An 18,175-nucleotide genomic window follows, 5' to 3' on the forward strand; every position below is an offset into this window, starting at 1 on the left:
TCCGAAACCGCATACTTCCCTACTATATAGTATGGAAAAAGCAGTAGGCGAGCGAATAAGTATGTCCAAATCCTTAGTATCCATAAAAGAGTAGGCGAGAATTACCAGAGTGACGTACTAATTATCGCGAGATTCGGGCATACGTATACTTATAGTACGTCCGAATATTCCTACTTTCGTACTATATAGTAGGGGGAAACAGTATTTGAAAGGAGTAGTATGTCCGAAACCTCAGTACTCATAAAAGAGTAGGCGAGAAGTTCCCGGATGATCTCCTGCTTTCGCCCCGATTTTTGAGTGTTCATCCGATGGATACTCTTCTATCCCAGGAGGCCACGGGAGAGCATACGTCATTATCAACATCGGAGATCAGCAGGGGTTTTCAAATGTGAGTAAACACGGTTTCTTGTGTTTAAATCGTATGTGTTAAACTACTATAGAGTAAACGTTTTAACTGTTGAAGGTCTAAAGGACTTAGACAGTATAGTATAGTTGTGATTTTGCTGTAAACACATGTTTTATTAGTTAGTTAAACAGGGGAGCTCCAGTAAGTAGGCTACACGTAAGTTTCTAAAATGGATTTACATAACCATATAACGTTACATCTTAAATACGCTTTAAAATGTCTATTTACATCTGAAATGAAAATATTGTTTAAGTATTGCAGATGAGCACATCCCAACATGAAAAATACATCTGAGTGATGTAACGTTATGTGTGCTATTAATATGAAGGATAATTCACTGTTGTCAACAACACTACTTACATTAGACAAATGTACTGTAAATAAGGTAAATAAACAAATCTATAAAGTAACTAAATATGTTATATTTAATTTGTCCCTTATTAGTGTTGATATATTGAGGAACATTTAAGTTGGATTAAAAGTGAGTTAACACATCAACCTCAGCATGTAAATTCAGTGTTGAACTCGTAATGTGAATCTTGTCTGTATGTTACAGGGACAGAAGAACACGCGTGTGTTTATCTGCTGGAGAGAGGCTCATGATGCTGAATGCTGTCATGAAAGGCTCTGAGTGAGTATACTACAGAAATGGATAACAAAATCTATTCAATCTTAAATTGTAGTTTATTTGAATTATTGTACAAATTTCAAGTAGAGAAATTACAACACTTTTCTGATTCTTGATTTCTGTGCATTTGCTGCATAGCTTTTGTGGTGGAGCAAGACCTGCAAGGAAAGATGATGGCAGCATTTGTTTTAGGGATTTTACTCAAATATAAAGTAAGGTTATTTTTAATACATAAATCAAATGACATTGTGTTAAAATTACTGCTTTTGTATAATGTTTGTGCATTTTTGTAGGATCTGAAATGTCTGCAGACTGGTGTGAGCACTGAGGATGAGGAGCCTAGAGCTGCATCCTGGAAGTGGTGCCATGGATGAGTCCCTCCATCTCTCCACCTGCCCTTACAAGACCCTCTATCTCTCCACCTGCCCTTATTGCCTCAGATTGTGAAGCGCAGCGCAGCAACAAGCTCCGGGACGAAGGCACAGTCCCCTCTGGTGAATTCATCAGAATAAAGCCGCAGAATGGGAACCGCTGTGTTGAGACGGCATTAGGATGTGGTGTTCAGCCCTGTAAATACATGTTTGTAGTTTGAATAAAGCTTTGTTTCATGTGTTGTTGACTTGTATAATGCATTTGTTTATTGTGATGGTTACTTTTATTTGTTCTTTTACTCATTTATTCATTTTTATTATTGTTGTCAGTATATAAAATTGAATTATTTAATTAATGTATCCATTAATTCATCGATTGACTGATAATTGAGATGTTTCACTGCATTTATGAATATAAATTTATTCATGCATAACTGTCATATGACAAAACAAATTACATTTTGCTTGTTATATTAAATTATATTTTTAGTATATAAAAAAGTTATATAATTAAGTATTGGTCAGCATTTAATATTATTATTTTGTTTAAGTTTTGGGGTGGGCTAACAATGCAATTCATTCTGAGGTAATATTAATTTTTAAGGAGTGATACTTACATTTTTCGAGTATAAAATCAACAGTTTTCTCCAAAAGAGATCTTCGAGCAGCTGCCCGTCTCCTTTGTGCAGACGTTACAAACGCAGAGGAAAACTGTTCTAGGTTGTGCTGTCGAGTCACTGATGTTATGAAGTGTTAGTACACCTGTCACTCATAATTTAAACTTATAAACGTATTACATACAAGATCATGGAAAGATACCATAATAGTCATAATGACAAAACAGAAAACATAAAGATCATTGGTTTGTTTACATCATAATACAGGAAAAAGGAACAATAACAAGGCTAAATATCTTTAAATAGTTCTTCATAATACATGCAAAATGTTGTTGTTTTGTTGTTATAGGTCTGAGGGATGAAACGAGGTAAATTCATCAAGAAAAGGAGGAAAACTTAAAGGAGAAAGGTTTTGGGTATAAAATAAAGAAATTAACAACATATATTCAAGAGGTGACGATTTGGGGGTTTCTTAATAAAAAAAATATCAGCTGTTTCTTCAACAATACCACAACAAAATGAGAAAGTTTCATCAATGTCAAGATATTTATAGATAGAAGAATTAAACGTGTCGCTGTTCATTTCTTTGCGCTTGTGATATGATGATAACACGTCGTAGTAGGTCACATGATAACGTCAACATGGCAGATGTCCGGTTCTCATTCATACTCAACGAGATTTGGCTATAAAGTACCTACTCTTTTAGCGCTCGTTGAGTAAGTACTTATTGAAATTAAGTACCTACTCATTGAGTATGCGGTTTTGGACGCAGCCTGCACCGTCCTGTCTGCGTCTCCTGCACTACACTTCCCATGATCCTCTCGTCTGCACACCTGAACTCACTCCCTCATCAGCCTCCCGTTCAGCGTCCTGTTCATCTGTTACACCTGTTTTCCACCTCGTTATGTTTGATTCATCTGTGTATTTAGTTCTCCCTGTTTCAGTCTTTGTCGGTTGATGTTGAAGGTTACCCTGTGTTGCACCCTGTCTTCGTGCCTGTTTTTGGAATTAAATATATTATCTGCGTTTGAATCAGGACTCAGCCTGTCCTTCTGCCTGCACCACACCGTGACCCATGCATTAAAGGGAGATGGAGAGGCGGAAGGCAAACATACAGGTGAGGTCCAAATAATCCTGCAGTTTTATTGAAGCGTCACGATCTATTTAGTTTGATTTTATATATATATATATATATATATATATATATATATATATATATATATATATATAAACTATGATCTTCTCTAAAATTGTTTTGCATTCGATATAATTTGCTGAGAAGATTATATCAAATATAAAATAACTATTTCGTGATTATACGTCTTCCATTTAGGTTTGAGCAATGTTACTAGACTTTAACCAAATGTATGCTTTGTTATAGTTATAGAGTTTAAACAGGTCTTATGAAACTATACATGCAAATGCACTTATTTACTTAGAGGCAACAACCAAACAGGTGTTTCCTGAGGGGGAATGCATCAGTAAATGTGACTTTTTTTTTTTAAATATATATACTTTCTCTTGTGTCCAAATATTTCTTGTTTTAATAATAGTTATTATTATTATTTAAAGTGATGCATGTTTTTATAAGTTCTGCTAAACATTTTACGATATATGAACGCGCTTTTTTATACTTTTACTGAATGTGGCCTTTTTGTACTCTGGTCTTTATTCTGTGCTGATATCTAAGGCCTTTCTGATTCATTATATTTCTAGGGGACTCCTGGATTATACATGGAATGCCTTAAATTTGGTCACTGTACAGGCAATAAATATTTCTTAAAAGGACAATGTGTAGTTTAGTGTGGACAAATACCTCTGACAATGATCTGACTTATCCCCTGAAACAAATAATTTATTATCTTTGTATACAGTGAGGAAAATATAAGTATTTGAACACCCTGCTATTTTGCAAGTTCTCCCACTTAGAAATCATGGAGGGGTCTGAAATTGTCATCGTAGGTCCATGTCCACTGTGAGAGACATAATCTAAAAAATTTTTTAAAAAATCCAGAAATCACAATGTATGAATTTTAAACTATTTATTTGTATGATACAGCTGCAAATAAGTATTTGAACACTTGAGAAAATCAATGTTAATATTTGGTACAGCAGCCTTTGTGTGCAATTACAGAGGTCAATTTTTTCCCCTTTAGATCTTCACCAGGTTTTCACACTGCAGGAGGGATTTTGGCCCACTCCTCCACATAGATCTTCTCTAGATCAGTCAGGTTTCTGGGCTGTCGCTGAGAAACACGGAGTTTGAGCTCCTCCAAAGATTCTCTATTGAGTTCAGGTCTGGAGACTATGGGCCACACCAAAACCTTGATATGCTTCTTACAGAGCCACTCCTTAGTTATCCTAGTTGTGTGCTTCAGGTCATTGTCATGTTGGATTTAACTTTTGTAAACCTACTGTGCTCCTGAGAAAAGCAGACTGTTGTGGAAAACCTTCATAACATTCTTAATTTGTAATATGATGATGATGTTTTTGTACAGGGAGGCTGTTGGCGTCTGTCAGTGTGTATATTTGGCACAATAATACACAGCTGTGTCTTGAGCTTTCATATTCTTTCCCTGCAGTGTTATTGTGTTACTGGAGGTGTCTCTGGTGATGCTGAACTGGCTTTTCAAGGAATCCTTGTAGTCTAAGCTTCCACCAGTCCAGATTATTCCAATCCATTCCAGAGCTTTTCCTGCAGGCTGACGAATCCAGGCTGTAGCAGAGCCAGTAACTGAATAGGAGACTTTACAGCTGATAGTGAGAGTGGCATCAGGACGGACAGTCAGAGACTCAGGCTGAGTGAGTTCATATGAATCTATACCTGTATCAAATGAAATAATACCCGTTAGTAAAATTGCAAGAAGTTTAAAGGCTGTTAACAACAAGCTTTTTTGCAGCAAAAAGATGCATCACACAGAAAAGTAGATTAAACTTACAGGAAACTACAGCCAGAAACACTAAAGATGAAGAGATCATGGTGTTTCACAGTTTGAATGGACTGAAGCGGTTCTTCCCTCCCTCTAGTGATCAGATGAATGTATAAACTGACTCATGCCTGGTGTTTAAATATATGCAACTGATGATTTACATAAACATACAGAGCAACTAATCCACTTTACATGCTCAAACAAGAATATGGGGGTTACATGAAGAGGCATTACACTGTCCAAGCCTTTTGGTTTTTGGATTTGATGTTTTTAGTGATCATTTATATGGTTGAAGTCCATTAGCAGAAAATACATTATTAAAGTATAAGTAGCCTAAAGGTATAAAAAACTATACAAGTCAAGAAATAAAGCAAGTTAAAAGATTCGGTCAAACATAAGTCAACAGGCTACAATATTAAAGGTAAATAGCCTAAATATACAAAGTTATGAAACTTCTCTTTGCCCTCAGCCAAAACGATTTGCCAGGGAACAAATTATAGATTATGAGACCAAAGATTGTCCATTAGATATACACAAGCCAATTTATATCTCATGTTTAACCACTAGACTAGAAGCAGAGCCCGCGGCAAACGTCAAAATGACAAGCCGAGTTAAGGCTGTTCCAGGCGGGTTGGGTGAGCGCTGAGCGCCCGGTGATTACTAAGGTCTCACAACTCACAAAAACGTCAGATCAAATTTTTAAATAAATAAACCACAGATTTGAGCTTTAAACAACTACATTTTCGACTGAAAAACTCACAAAAACAGTAATATTTTTACATTTCACGGCCTTTCTGAACATTTGGATCAGTCATAGTACTGGCATACTAATGGGGTCCTTAGCACTTCAGTGGGACCCATAGACATATACACTAGACCTCACCTTGGCTACGGCAGTTCTTGGAACGAATGCGTCAATAGAGCCGCCATCTTGAAACAGGGGAGCCCCTCCACTTTAATGCATCAGCGTCAATGTAGTAGACACAGGTCTAACGGAAATAAAATCACCATAAATCATCATGAATGCGATTTTTCTTGTTTTTTTGGTTTGTTCCAACGGTCAGACATGTATTCATCATTGATTCCAGAAAGAAATTTTTTTTTTTTTTTAAACATTCTTCCTACTTCAGATTTCATCGGTGAACATCATACGCTGCACAAAAGTCCGCCACCATCAATGAATTCGAAGTAAAGGCAGAGATAGCAGCGTTACCTAGCTACTTCCTATGACAAGACCCCTGTTCCAAGATGGCGGCGGTTTTGACGCATGCTTAGAACCCCCAGGTGAGGTCTAGTGTCTATGAGTGGGACCTAACACTTCACTACACTGCCATTGTAGCAGACCATCACCTGCTGTTAGCATCCCATTCAAATTCATTTTGGCGTCACTTTGACAGCGAGTAACATGACATCTGTGGCATCCAAAGACTACATCTGTCCATTATTTAAAAGAAACACGACAATGTATAAAACGCTCCATACTCACGTTATTGCCCCGTAGAATTAGTTTTTGTAAAAATAGGCTAACGATTGCATCATAATATTGCAATCGATTGACTCAAATATTCTTGAATGACTTCTAATTGATTTGATACAATATTCACATACTGTTTTCTTTGAATCAGATTTTTTTTTTTTTTGTATAGACTTGTTGACATACATTTTATCTTATATGTATGTAATAAAACTTTTCAAATTGCAGGCTGTTATTTTTGTGGGTGTAGTACATTTTGGATGTTTTTATTATTGGTGTTTTGAGCTTTTGGTAGCTGTTACCATTCAAAGAAAGTCAGTGCATACAATGTTATTTTGGTTGGAATCACGCCTGCTATTCCAGAATCAAGGATATCATCACAATTACTTATAAAAATATAAAATAATAAAGAAATTAAGAAAATAATGAAAGCAATCACTGAAAGAATCCTCCTGTACTCCAAGTCTAATTGTTCAGAAATTGGGATGTAGGTTCAAACCTCATCCTGCCTACATACTGTATTATCGTATAGCAAATTTGTCTCTAAGCTTGGTAATTATATTTTATTTCTTTTGTAGGGAGCATGTTAGACATTTTGTTCCGCAGGACATGATTTGACTCGTGATTCCATGCAAAGTCTACTGAAGAGTGAGGAAAATGGCTTTGTGTCCATGAAATCTTATTTAATATTTATCTAGGCACATCTATAATATTTAGTATTATGTAGCCTCTATAATGTATCATCAGTACCTTTGAAACTTGGTAAAGTGGCAGCTCCAATATTAATGAAAAGATTCACCATGAACTCTAGCATGTATAAACCTTAATTTAACAATTTAATAATCAATTAAAAGGAATTTATTCCTGTATGACATTACTCTGTAGCCACTTTGGACCAGCAGTTTGGAAAATGGATGGATGGATGATTCATCTATGGCATCTTTTGTTCAGAATCGGGAATTAATTTGATGTGATGCTCACAGTGCATTATGGGTATTTTCGAGCCGTGGAGCGAACACATGTTGTATGCATTATGGGATTGAATGAGTGCATTTAACGTCCACTATGGTTTTGGACACCACTAGAAATCTTGTCTATTAGTAAGTCAGTCTTTGGTTAATGGTTGTTTCTCTCCTGCGTTTTATATTTTCCTGTTATCCTGAATGTTTGTGTTATAAAGGTAGCGCCAAAGCGCCATCTAGTGGCCATTAGCGGGTGGACTGGAAGTGATTGCGCATGAGAAATGCGCGTGCCGTGATACAAACGGCTGCATTCTCCACAGGAAGACTGTTCAAGAAGTCGCGGTGCAGTGTTCGTGTTTAACATTAATAACGGTGTACGTCCTTATGAGAAAAGTGAGTTTGATTTATCCTTTACTTGTTTAGAATTAATTGGATATGTGAATATCTAGAAATACTCAAGTAGCCTATTTGGGTCATAAATCCACTCAGGAGAAATGACGAGTTATGCAGTGCAGTTGGCAAAGAATGGACGTCACTGTTTATGTTGTTTAACTGAGTTGAGTGTTATGCTTGTATTATCATTATATTTACATTGTTTGTTCTGTACAGATTAGTTAAGGAATGTTGACTCACGAGTTATTAGTCACCTGGTTGAGCTGGTGTATTGTGCTATAATGTTAAGCTGATAGACTTAATCAATAATGCTCGTTTATACAGTATATGTAACTTTTATTACTGTTTTGTTTATTTTCAGCTACACTAATACACTCAAGCCCAAAATGTTAACCTACAATGTCCATTAATATAAGCTGAGAGGCAACTACTACATTCAAATCTGCACCTGTAATTGATGTCTAATGTATGTCTGTGCTGCTGAAGAAAGTTGAGTAAAACGTTCAATCTGATCCATGCCTCCTGTCCTGCGTTTTGACCGACGCTCCAGGGCGAGAACTATAGCCTCCTAAGCACCTGTGGTCCTTTCTCTCAAATATTGGTCCTTCGAGCCGGATATCAGTGCTTACCTTGGTTAAGGATGGCTACTTCTAAAGGAATGAGTGAAGCCCTTTCAGTATCTGTGCGGCCAAAACGGCAAGTCAGACTGCCAACCTATTTGTCAGACTACCAAGTGAACATAACAGGCCACAGAGAACTGACTTCCTCTTATACAGAAGATACTGCAGCACAGACTACATTTAGACTTGGAAAGGAGTACGATGCAGAGAATGATGAAACTGCTAGAATGATGTACTCAGCGGGACCTGCATCGGCCAGATCTGGAAGTCGGTATGAAGCAAGAGATGAGTGGGGATCATTTTATACTGAATTAGAGGACATTCAAGCTCAGTTTAGCCAAGACACCAAGCTCATTCAAAGTTTACGCGATCGAGTGCGCCAGCATGTATTGGCCAAATGCCGTGGGACTTTGGAGGAAACCTCAAGTGCAGATACTCACCTATTACTGGAAGACAGCCGAGCCCTTTTTCCTGTAACAGGGCAGCCACTTTCACACCCTGCTCCCTTATCATCACCAGCTTCCTTCTTTGCTTCATCGCAAGTCTCTCCACTCCGATCCCAAGTATCATCTGCGTCCTTGGTTGAGTCACATTCAGTTACCTGCGTAACACCACAGACACTTATACCAACAGTGGAAGGTCCTCAAGATGATGAGTCATGGCCTGAACCGCCACCTCCGGTATGTGATGATGTTCCTTACATAGCTAGAAAAGAGCGTGTATTCCCAGTCACTCATGCTACTTCTGTTAGTTATTCAAACCCGGTGAAACTAGCCACCGAGAGAGCAGTAGCACAGCCCTACTATGGACAGTATGCTCCAGTCAGTGGAAACTGATTCCATAATCATTCATTCAGGCCTCACAGAGAGGATAACAAATCAAGCCTCATGCCACACAATACACAGGGTCAGTACAGTTCATCGTATTATCCCCTCAACTGCCCTCCAACCCATGCTCCATATTTAACGCCTCATTCTGCACCCTGGATGGTCGTTCCTTCGCCACCTCAGCAACAATCTGTGTATGCTCCACAATCAGTGAAACAGACTGAACCATGGCCTACACACCCAGAAATTCCATACAATCAGCCACAACCCTCACCTCATGAGATTGTTCCCTCATCGTCTCAAGCCAGTGGTGGAATGTAACGAAGTACAAATACTTCGTTACTTTACTTAAGTACATTTTTCACGTATCTTTACTTTACTTAAGTACAATAAATAGTGCCTACTTTTTACTTTTACTTCGTTACATTTTGCAGCAATTATTATACTTTCTACTCCACTACATTTCTACAACTTCTGTTACATTTTCGTTACATTTTCTGATCAGTTTTTCCCCTGCCAAAACGTAATCTGACCGTCCGTTCGTTGCACGTTTGTCTCACCAGTGACGTTTGGTTGCCATAGATACAGTATATCAACCCGGTCACACTAAATGCTTCTCACACGCAGTGTGTTTATCATGCAACTCATACGCGAAAATTTGTTTTTACGTGCATAGGAAACACACCGTGTGTAATATATGTTTGGTTTGGTTAGGATTATGGCAAGCCAAGAGGTTCAGAATTACACCATAAATGAATCGCGTTTACTGCCAAACATAGTTATTAACATATAGTAAAAGCATGATATTGCCTAATTGGAAGCTTGTTTCAGAAATGGTGACATTTTTTTTTCATCATTATTGAACATCATTATAGGAGTAGGCTATTAGGTTGAATGAGTTAGAATTAAATGTTTTATTAATCATTAGAAAATAGACATTAAGATAATAAATTGTTATGCAAGTACTTTTACTTTTAATACTTAAAGTACATTTAAAATAAAGTACTTTTTACTTTTTACTTAAGTATGGTTGTCATTGTGTTACTTCTACTTTTACTAAAGTAAATATTTATCTGGGTATTTGTACTTTTACTTAAGTACTGAGATTCAGTACTTCCTCCACCACTGTCTCAAGCACAAGAGAAAGTCTATCTCGGCCCTAAGCCACGTATTCCCATGTTGATTCATCGAGACCCTGCAGAATTTGCCAGGCTGAAGATGTCATTGGAGAACCTACTGCCATCAGGTGCTACCAAGCTCTTCAAATACCAAATATTGGTCGACCATCTTAAATTAGAGGAAGCCTCCCTTATCGCTGACTCTTACCTGAACTCTACCACTCCATACTCGGACACAATGACAGCCCTAAATGAGAGATTTGGTCAGCCGCATCAGTTAGCACTCAAAAGAATAGCACAGGTCATGGATGCTCCTGACATCAAACGAGGAGATCATGAGGCATTTCAAAGGTTCGCACTGCAGATCAGAGCCCTTGTTGGGATGCTGGAAACCCTTGGCGCAGAGGGAGAAGTGGAATTAAAATGTGGCTCCCACGTCGCCAGACTGATGGGTAAACTACCTTCAGAGTTGTGTGCAGACTTCCGCAGACACCTATATTATCAGTCGGATTCAATGTATACATTACCTGAATTCTCCAAGTGGCTCCAGTATGAAGCATGGTGTCAAGGCCATACCGAACCACCCAACAAACGTAATCAGGAGAGCCGGACAAAGCCAGCCCGCTTCACCAGACCAGCCACTATTCTCCATGGTGCCAAAGCTGCCTCACAGATGAAGGGACCAGCATCAGGACCTAAAGAGTTCACCTCAGGCAAGAAGAGAGTTAAAGTGCAACCATATTGTCCATACTGTGAAAGCTCTGAACATTTCTTAAGTCAGTGTGCTACTTTCCAGACTTTCTCTCCTGAGCAGATCCATAAGTGGATTATTGATAACAAGAGGTGCATAAAATGTGGTCGGTCTCATGCTGTTACAGACTGCACTCTCAAGAAACCTTGCAGCATTTGCCAGAACAAACACCTACAGATACTGCATGGATTAAATTCTAAGGCAAGGAAAGAGGGCATATGCATGTTGAGCTCCGCAGTTGGCACTGCTTATCTAAATCGACCTACGGACTGCAGCCGGGTATTGCTGAAGGTGGTAAAGGTTCGTCTGCAGTATCGTGAACAAGCTCTGGAGACTTTTGCTGTACTCGACGATGGTTCGGAGAGGACCATACTCCTCTGCGAGGCAGCAAATAAGCTTGGCCTGCGTGGAATTCCTGAGGAACTGGCCTTGAGAACAATAAGGCAAGAAACCCAAGTACTTCAAGGAGCATCTGTTTCTTTTAGTGTTTCCCCTGCCTCACAGCCAAACCGGAATTACCACATTAGTGGAGCATTCACTGCTCAGAATCTGGGACTGGCTGATCATTCTTACCAACTGACCATCTTGCAAAAAAAGGTATAAGCACCTCAGAGGTTTGCCCCTTGAGCCCTTTTATCAAGTTCACCCTCTTCTTCTCATTGGAGCTGACCAGCCTCATTTGATCACACCAACAGAACCAGTGCTTTATGGACCACCAGGAGGACCGGTCGCTATACGGACCAGGTTAGGGTGGACACTGCAGGGCCCAGCTAGGGGTCTACCACAGTATCCTAGATCACAGAACTGTTACCTGACCTCAGTAAACTCTGAAACCGCTGAACTTCTGAGAAATGTGGAGAAGCTGTGGCAGGTGGACACGCTACCATTCAAATCAGAGAAACAGATAACTAGATCCCGAGAGGATCAAGAGGCACTCTCACTTCTGGAAAGTAAGACGATCCGTATTGAGCATAACAAGATTCAGCACTACGCGACCCCTTTGCTACGGAGGATAAATACTACCCCTTTCCATGCAACCAAAGATGCTGTCATGTCAAGCCTCCGAGGTACAGAGAAACGACTTGTGAAAGATGAGGACAAAGCTTCCGCATACATTACAGAAATGAGCAAGCTTGAACTGGCAGGCTCAGTACGTAAGCTGACTGAGGAGGAGGCTGCACAGAGTGAGGAATCGTGGTTCATTCCCCATCATTTGGTACAACATAATGGGAAGAACCGCTTAGTATTCAATAGGGGTGTAACAGTACATGTATTCGTATTGAACCGTTTCGGTTCGAGGCTTCCGGTTCGGTACGCATACAAACCGAACGATTGCTTGGAAGTTGGACCATTTTTCCTGCCGGCAAAATTCGTGCTGACGCGGCCAACATAACGTTGCGCAACATCAAATGGCAAGCGTAATGAAAGCAGAACGAAACTGCGCTACTCGTTATGTGCTTCACGGATCGTTTATCAGTTCGGACCAGCAACATCTGTGCAGCGCGAGCCGATCTCGATCAAGCAACACTGTTACCACACCGCGCTAAGAGATCCGGTAAAGAAAACATTTGAATTCGCCACTGAGGTAATAACATCGCTGCGAGATCTAGTGAGAAGCATTCACATTTCTCCGTTATTAACCGTAGATCTCTATAAGATCAAACAGCGCTGTCATGGAAACCAGGAGAAACACATTGTGCCGTGAATGAACTAGTAATACTTTACGTCCACAGACCAGCAACATTCACCATGGATTTAATATAGTAACCGGAACCAGTTTGGCTGGAATGGTGAAATGCTTTCAAGTACTTCACACATCTTTTTCCAACACTTCAAAATTCAAATATTAAATAAATATATATATATATATATATATATATATATATTTAAATGTTATTTTTAATGTGATGACCAAAACATTATTTGTTCATCCTTCAAAGATGAGCCCTATTTATAAACCTGAAAGTTTCAAGATCTAGGAAAACTCACACTTATTTAAAAATATTTTTTCTTTAAACAAATAGGAAATTTCTCTGGCATTTCTTTCTTTTTGCTGTATCGAAAACGTACCGAACCGTGACTTTAAAACCGAGGTACGTACCGAACCGTGATTTTTGTGTACCGTTACACCCCTAGTATTCAATTGTTCTTACCAATTCCACGGTCGCAACCTCAACGAATCTCTCCTTCCTGGGCCTACCCTTGGCCCATCACTCCTGGGGGTTTTGCTTCGTTTTCGAGAGCATGCCATTGCAATAAGCGGGGACATAAAGGCAATGTTCCACCAGGTCTGCCTTCTGCCTGAGGACAAGTCCCTTCTTCGTTTTGTGTGGCGAAACCTCTGCCGTGATATGCCTCCTGTGGTCTATGAGTGGCAGGTTCTGCCGTTTGGGACCACATGTTCTCCTTGTTGTGCCACATTCGCCCTGCAAAAACACGTGTACGATCACAGCACCGAGGGAGAAGATGTCAGGAATTCAGTAGACAGGTGTTTCTATGTAGACAACTGTTTACAGAGTCTATCATCAAAAGCTGATGCCAAAGATCTACTTTATAAATTACGTGTCCTGTTGGCATCGGGGGGCTTCGAGATCCGCCAGTGGGCCAGCAACGCCCCTGACATCCTTAGCCATCTTCCTCAAGAAGCTCGCTCAGATAACGCTGAATTGTGGCTCACCCAAAGTTCTTCTGATGTTCAAGAGTCTACCTTAGGTCTAAGATGGCATTGCCCTACAGATACCATCGGTTATAAACATCGACTGGATGATTACGGCCCAACCACAATGCGCACTGTGTACCGTACATTGGCCAGACAGTATGACCCGTTGGGGCTAATACTACCATATACTACTCGGGCTAAAGTGATTGTACAGAGACTCTGGGATAAACAACGAGAATGGGATGACCCATTACTACCTGAGGAGCTGCTCCAAGCCTGGAATACATGGGTAGCAGAACTGCCTGAATTATCTCGCATTACCTTACCTCGCTGTTATGTTCCAACAACTATGGATCAGCCCGACGTGATACGCGATGTTCATGTGTTCTGTGATGCATCTGAGAGAGCATATGGTTCAGTGGCCTACCTACGCTCAGAAGATGCAGAAGGTGGTGTCCACTTGGCATTTCTGCTGGCCAGATCTCGAGTTGCGCCAAAAAGACAACAATCCATGCCAAGACTGGAGCTTTGTGCAGCAGTCACTGGAGCCCAACTTGCAAAGTTGATAATCAGTGAGCTCACCTTACCAATCAGAAATACCATCTTGTGGTCTGACTCGACCACTGTTCTGACATGGCTCCAGTCAAACTCGTGTCGATTCAAGGTCTTTGTGGGAACCAGGGTTGCTGAAATCCAAGAGCTCACTGATCAGCAATCGTGGAGGTATGTGAGATCAACACTTAACCCGGCAGATGATTTGACCAGGGGTAAATCATTGGTGGAACTAGCACAACCAAATAGGTGGTGTCAGGGTCCATCTTTTCTTTTACAACCACCTGATGAGTGGCCAGAAGCTCCAGCAGGGTCCGGCGAAGAAGATCCTACCGAGCTACGACGTTCCTTGTTCTGCCATTACATCTCAAGTTCTGATAGGTCTGTCCCAGACTCCAGCAGGTACGCTACTTGGAGTGAACTGGTTGAAGCCACAGTAAGCACCCTTCAGCCTGAGGAAGCAGGTCAAGCTGCTCCATCCAGTGCAGGAACTTATCAGCAGGCAGTCTCTCTCCTCCTTAAACATTCTCAGCAGGAAAGTTTCCAAGAGGAATATAACCTTCTCAAAGCCAATAAATCAGTTCCTTCCAGTAGCCGCCTTCTTGTTCTGGCCCCTGAATTTGATGCAACAGATGAGGTCATTCGAGTTGGTGGACGCCTCCGAAGAGCAGAGGATTTGGATCCTAACTTCAAACACCCAATTGTGTTGGATCCAAGCCACTGTATTACCAAACTGCTAATCCAGGATTTCGACCAGAGATTATGCCATCCTGGACAAGAGCGGGTCTTCGCTGAACTCCGACGGTCGTACTGGATTTTGAGAGGGCGTGAGGCTGTTCGAAAGCATCAATATGCTTGTCTGGAGTGTCGGAAGTTAAGATCCAAACCTGTTTCACCGAAGATGGCTGACTTGCCACCTGCTCGACTTCGTTTGTTCAAGCCAGCGTTCTATTCCACCGGGATGGACTGCTTTGGGCCATTCCATGTGAAGATTGGCAGGCGTACAGAAAAGAGATGGGGTATCATATTCAAATGTCTTACCACTCGAGCAGTGCATCTTGATGTACTTACCTCTATCGACACGGATGCCTTCTTGATGGCAGTACGGAGGTTTACTGCACGTCGTGGTACCCCTGCTGAACTTCACTCTGATCAGGGGACGAATTTTAGAGGGGGAGAGAATGAGTTGAGAGAGGCTTTCACTGCCATGAGTCCGGACCTGCAAGGGTTGCTGGCGAAACATCAAATCAACTTCCATTTTAATCCTCCAGCAGCTCCACACTTTGGAGGAGTGTGGAAGCGAGAAATTCGCTCTGTAAAAGCAGCACTCAGCACCACAATTGGAGCACAAAGCGTTCCTGAGGAAGTACTCAGAACAGTTTTAATTGAAGTGGAGGCTATTTTGAATTCCAAACCTTTGGGGTATGTGTCAGCTAACATCGCAGATGTTGACCCAATAACACCAAATCATCTTTTGATGGGGCGGCCCAGTAGTTCATTGAGTTGTCTACCAAGATTCTGAACGCCTAAGTCGTAGACGGTGGAGACAAAGTCAGATACTGGTGGATCATTTTTGGGCCAAGTTCATAAGCTACTACTTACCAGGTCTTCAGCTGAGGCAAAAATGGCAAAGGACTACTGAGGACCTTACGGAGGGGTGTGTTGTAATGATGGTTGACACCCAATTACCAAGGGCTCTATGGTTAGTAGGCAAAGTGGTAAAGGTGTTTCCAGGCGCTGATGGACATGTGAGAGCAGCTGAGGTAAAAGTCAAGGACAAAAGCTTCACCAGACCTGTGGTAAAGCTAATTCAGCTGCCCGAATTGCCTGCGGAGGATTAACATTCAATTGGGGCACATTTGCATCGCAAATGTGGGGGCGGCTGTTATAAAGGTAGCGCCAAAGCGCCATCTAGTGGCCATTAGCGGGTGGACTGGAAGTGATTGCGCATGAGAAATGCGCGTGATACAAACGGCTGCATTCTCCACAGGAAGACTGTTCAAGAAGTCGCGGTGCAGTGTTCGTGTTTAACATTAATAACGGTGTACGTCCTTATGAGAAAAGTGAGTTTGATTTATCCTTTACTTGTTTAGAATTAATTGGATATGTGAATATCTAGAAATACTCAAGTATTTGGGTCATAAATCCACTCAGGAGAAATGACGAGTTATGCAGTGCAGTTGGCAAAGAATGGACGTCACTGTTTATGTTGTTTAACTGAGTTGAGTGTTATGCTTGTATTATCATTATATTTACATTATTTGTTCTGTACAGATTAGTTAAGGAATGGTGACTCACGAGTTATTAGTCACCTGGTGTAGCTGGTGTATTGTGCTATAATGTTAAGCTGATAGACTTAATCAATAATGCTCGTTTATACAGTATATGTAACTTTTATTACTGTTTTGTTTATTTTCAGCTACACTAATACACTCAAGCCCAAAATGTTAACCTACAATGTCCATTAATATAAGCTGAGAGGCAACTACTACATTCAAATCTGCACCTGTAATTGATGTCTAATGTATGTCTGTGCTGCTGAAGAAAGTTGAGTAAAACGTTCAATCTGATCCATGCCTCCTGTCCTGCGTTTTGACCGACGCTCCAGGGCGAGAACTATAGCCTCCTAAGCACCTGTGGTCCTTTCTCTCAAATAGTTTGTGATTTTGATTATTTGTTTAAGTTGACTGCTGGATCTAGATTTTGCCTAAACTCTCCTTTCTGCAACCACACGTGACAGGAGCAATGATAACGTTTATGTTGTTTTCAGATATTTGTACAGCACTGTAGTTGTATTTGTCACTGTGACTCTCTGGCACAATAATATACAGCAGTGTCTTCATTCTTGATATTATTCATCTGCAGATACATCTGTTTCTTGCTGTTGTCTCTGGAGATGGTGAACCGTCCCTGAACAGACTGAGAGTAGTATGTAGTACCGCCAGATGAGATGTATGCCAGCCACTCCAGACCTCCTCCTGCAGCCTGTCTGATCCAAGCCAAGCGCGGGTCACTACTAAATCCAGACCACGTACAGATAAGTCTGTGAGATCCTCCAGGTTTAATAACCACCGACTCAGACTCAGTCAGTGTCTGACACCAACAGACTGAAAAATGAACAGTTCAACATTAACATTTACAACAGCACACATGAATATGTCAACAGGATTTCAAAAGCCTTTCTTACAATCCGTGAGAGCAAACATGAAGATTAAACACAGTTTAGACACAATATCCATTGCCATGTTATGAACTTGAGGCAGGAAATTCATAAACAAGTTTTGTGTCTGTAGATGAAGAGAGCGGGGGCTTTTAAAAGGGAGAAGTGGAAGTTTGCATAGGCTGCCCCCTAAAGGTACATTTACATTTTCTGTGTCCTTATTAACCTCTGTAACCATGTCTGACTTTCAACATATTGTTTGTTTGTTCTTATTTACACGTTCAGAGATAGCCGATTATGATTTTTTTTTTTTCTGAGAAAAGAATGTAAAGCTAAAGCTTTTATTTACTATTATTGATTCTGCACTGTTTCAAAAACCTTTTATAAAGATAATCATTCAAAACTCACACAGTGGACTGCTATAGAGCTCAACTACATTTTAAGTTGAAAATGATGCACTCTAGCAAGAATTAAAATTCTTAGAAATTAGAAAATAGTAACAGGAAAATGCTCTGAGGAGGAAAAGGAGGAAGGAACCAGCAAACATTACAACACTTTAATAATAAAAAATTAAAAAAAAAAACACAAAACAAAAGTAAAGAGGCAGCCCCGATGCGGTCAACTGCCGCACACACAGAAACAAAACATAATACGTCCCAGGCCTGGTCCTCTCTTGTCTTGCCCTGTCATTGCTCCTCCTTTTATTC

At 40.5% G+C, this 18,175-nt stretch overlaps 1 long non-coding RNA gene across 1 annotated transcript; it reads left to right on the forward strand.

Annotated features, from left to right (window-relative positions):
- LOC148982022 (uncharacterized) lies at window positions 1-1,648 on the forward strand. The gene is made up of 4 exons (XR_016155128.1): window positions 1-388; window positions 963-1,037; window positions 1,173-1,246; window positions 1,328-1,648. It is a non-coding gene; the product is annotated as an uncharacterized LOC148982022 (long non-coding RNA).
- The last annotated feature ends 16,527 nt before the right edge of the window (window positions 1,649-18,175 follow it).

Source organism: Pimephales promelas, chromosome 3 (genome assembly GCF_988280905.1).
Source record: "Pimephales promelas chromosome 3, fPimPro1.hap1.1, whole genome shotgun sequence".
Lineage (NCBI taxonomy): Eukaryota > Metazoa > Chordata > Actinopteri > Cypriniformes > Leuciscidae > Pimephales > Pimephales promelas.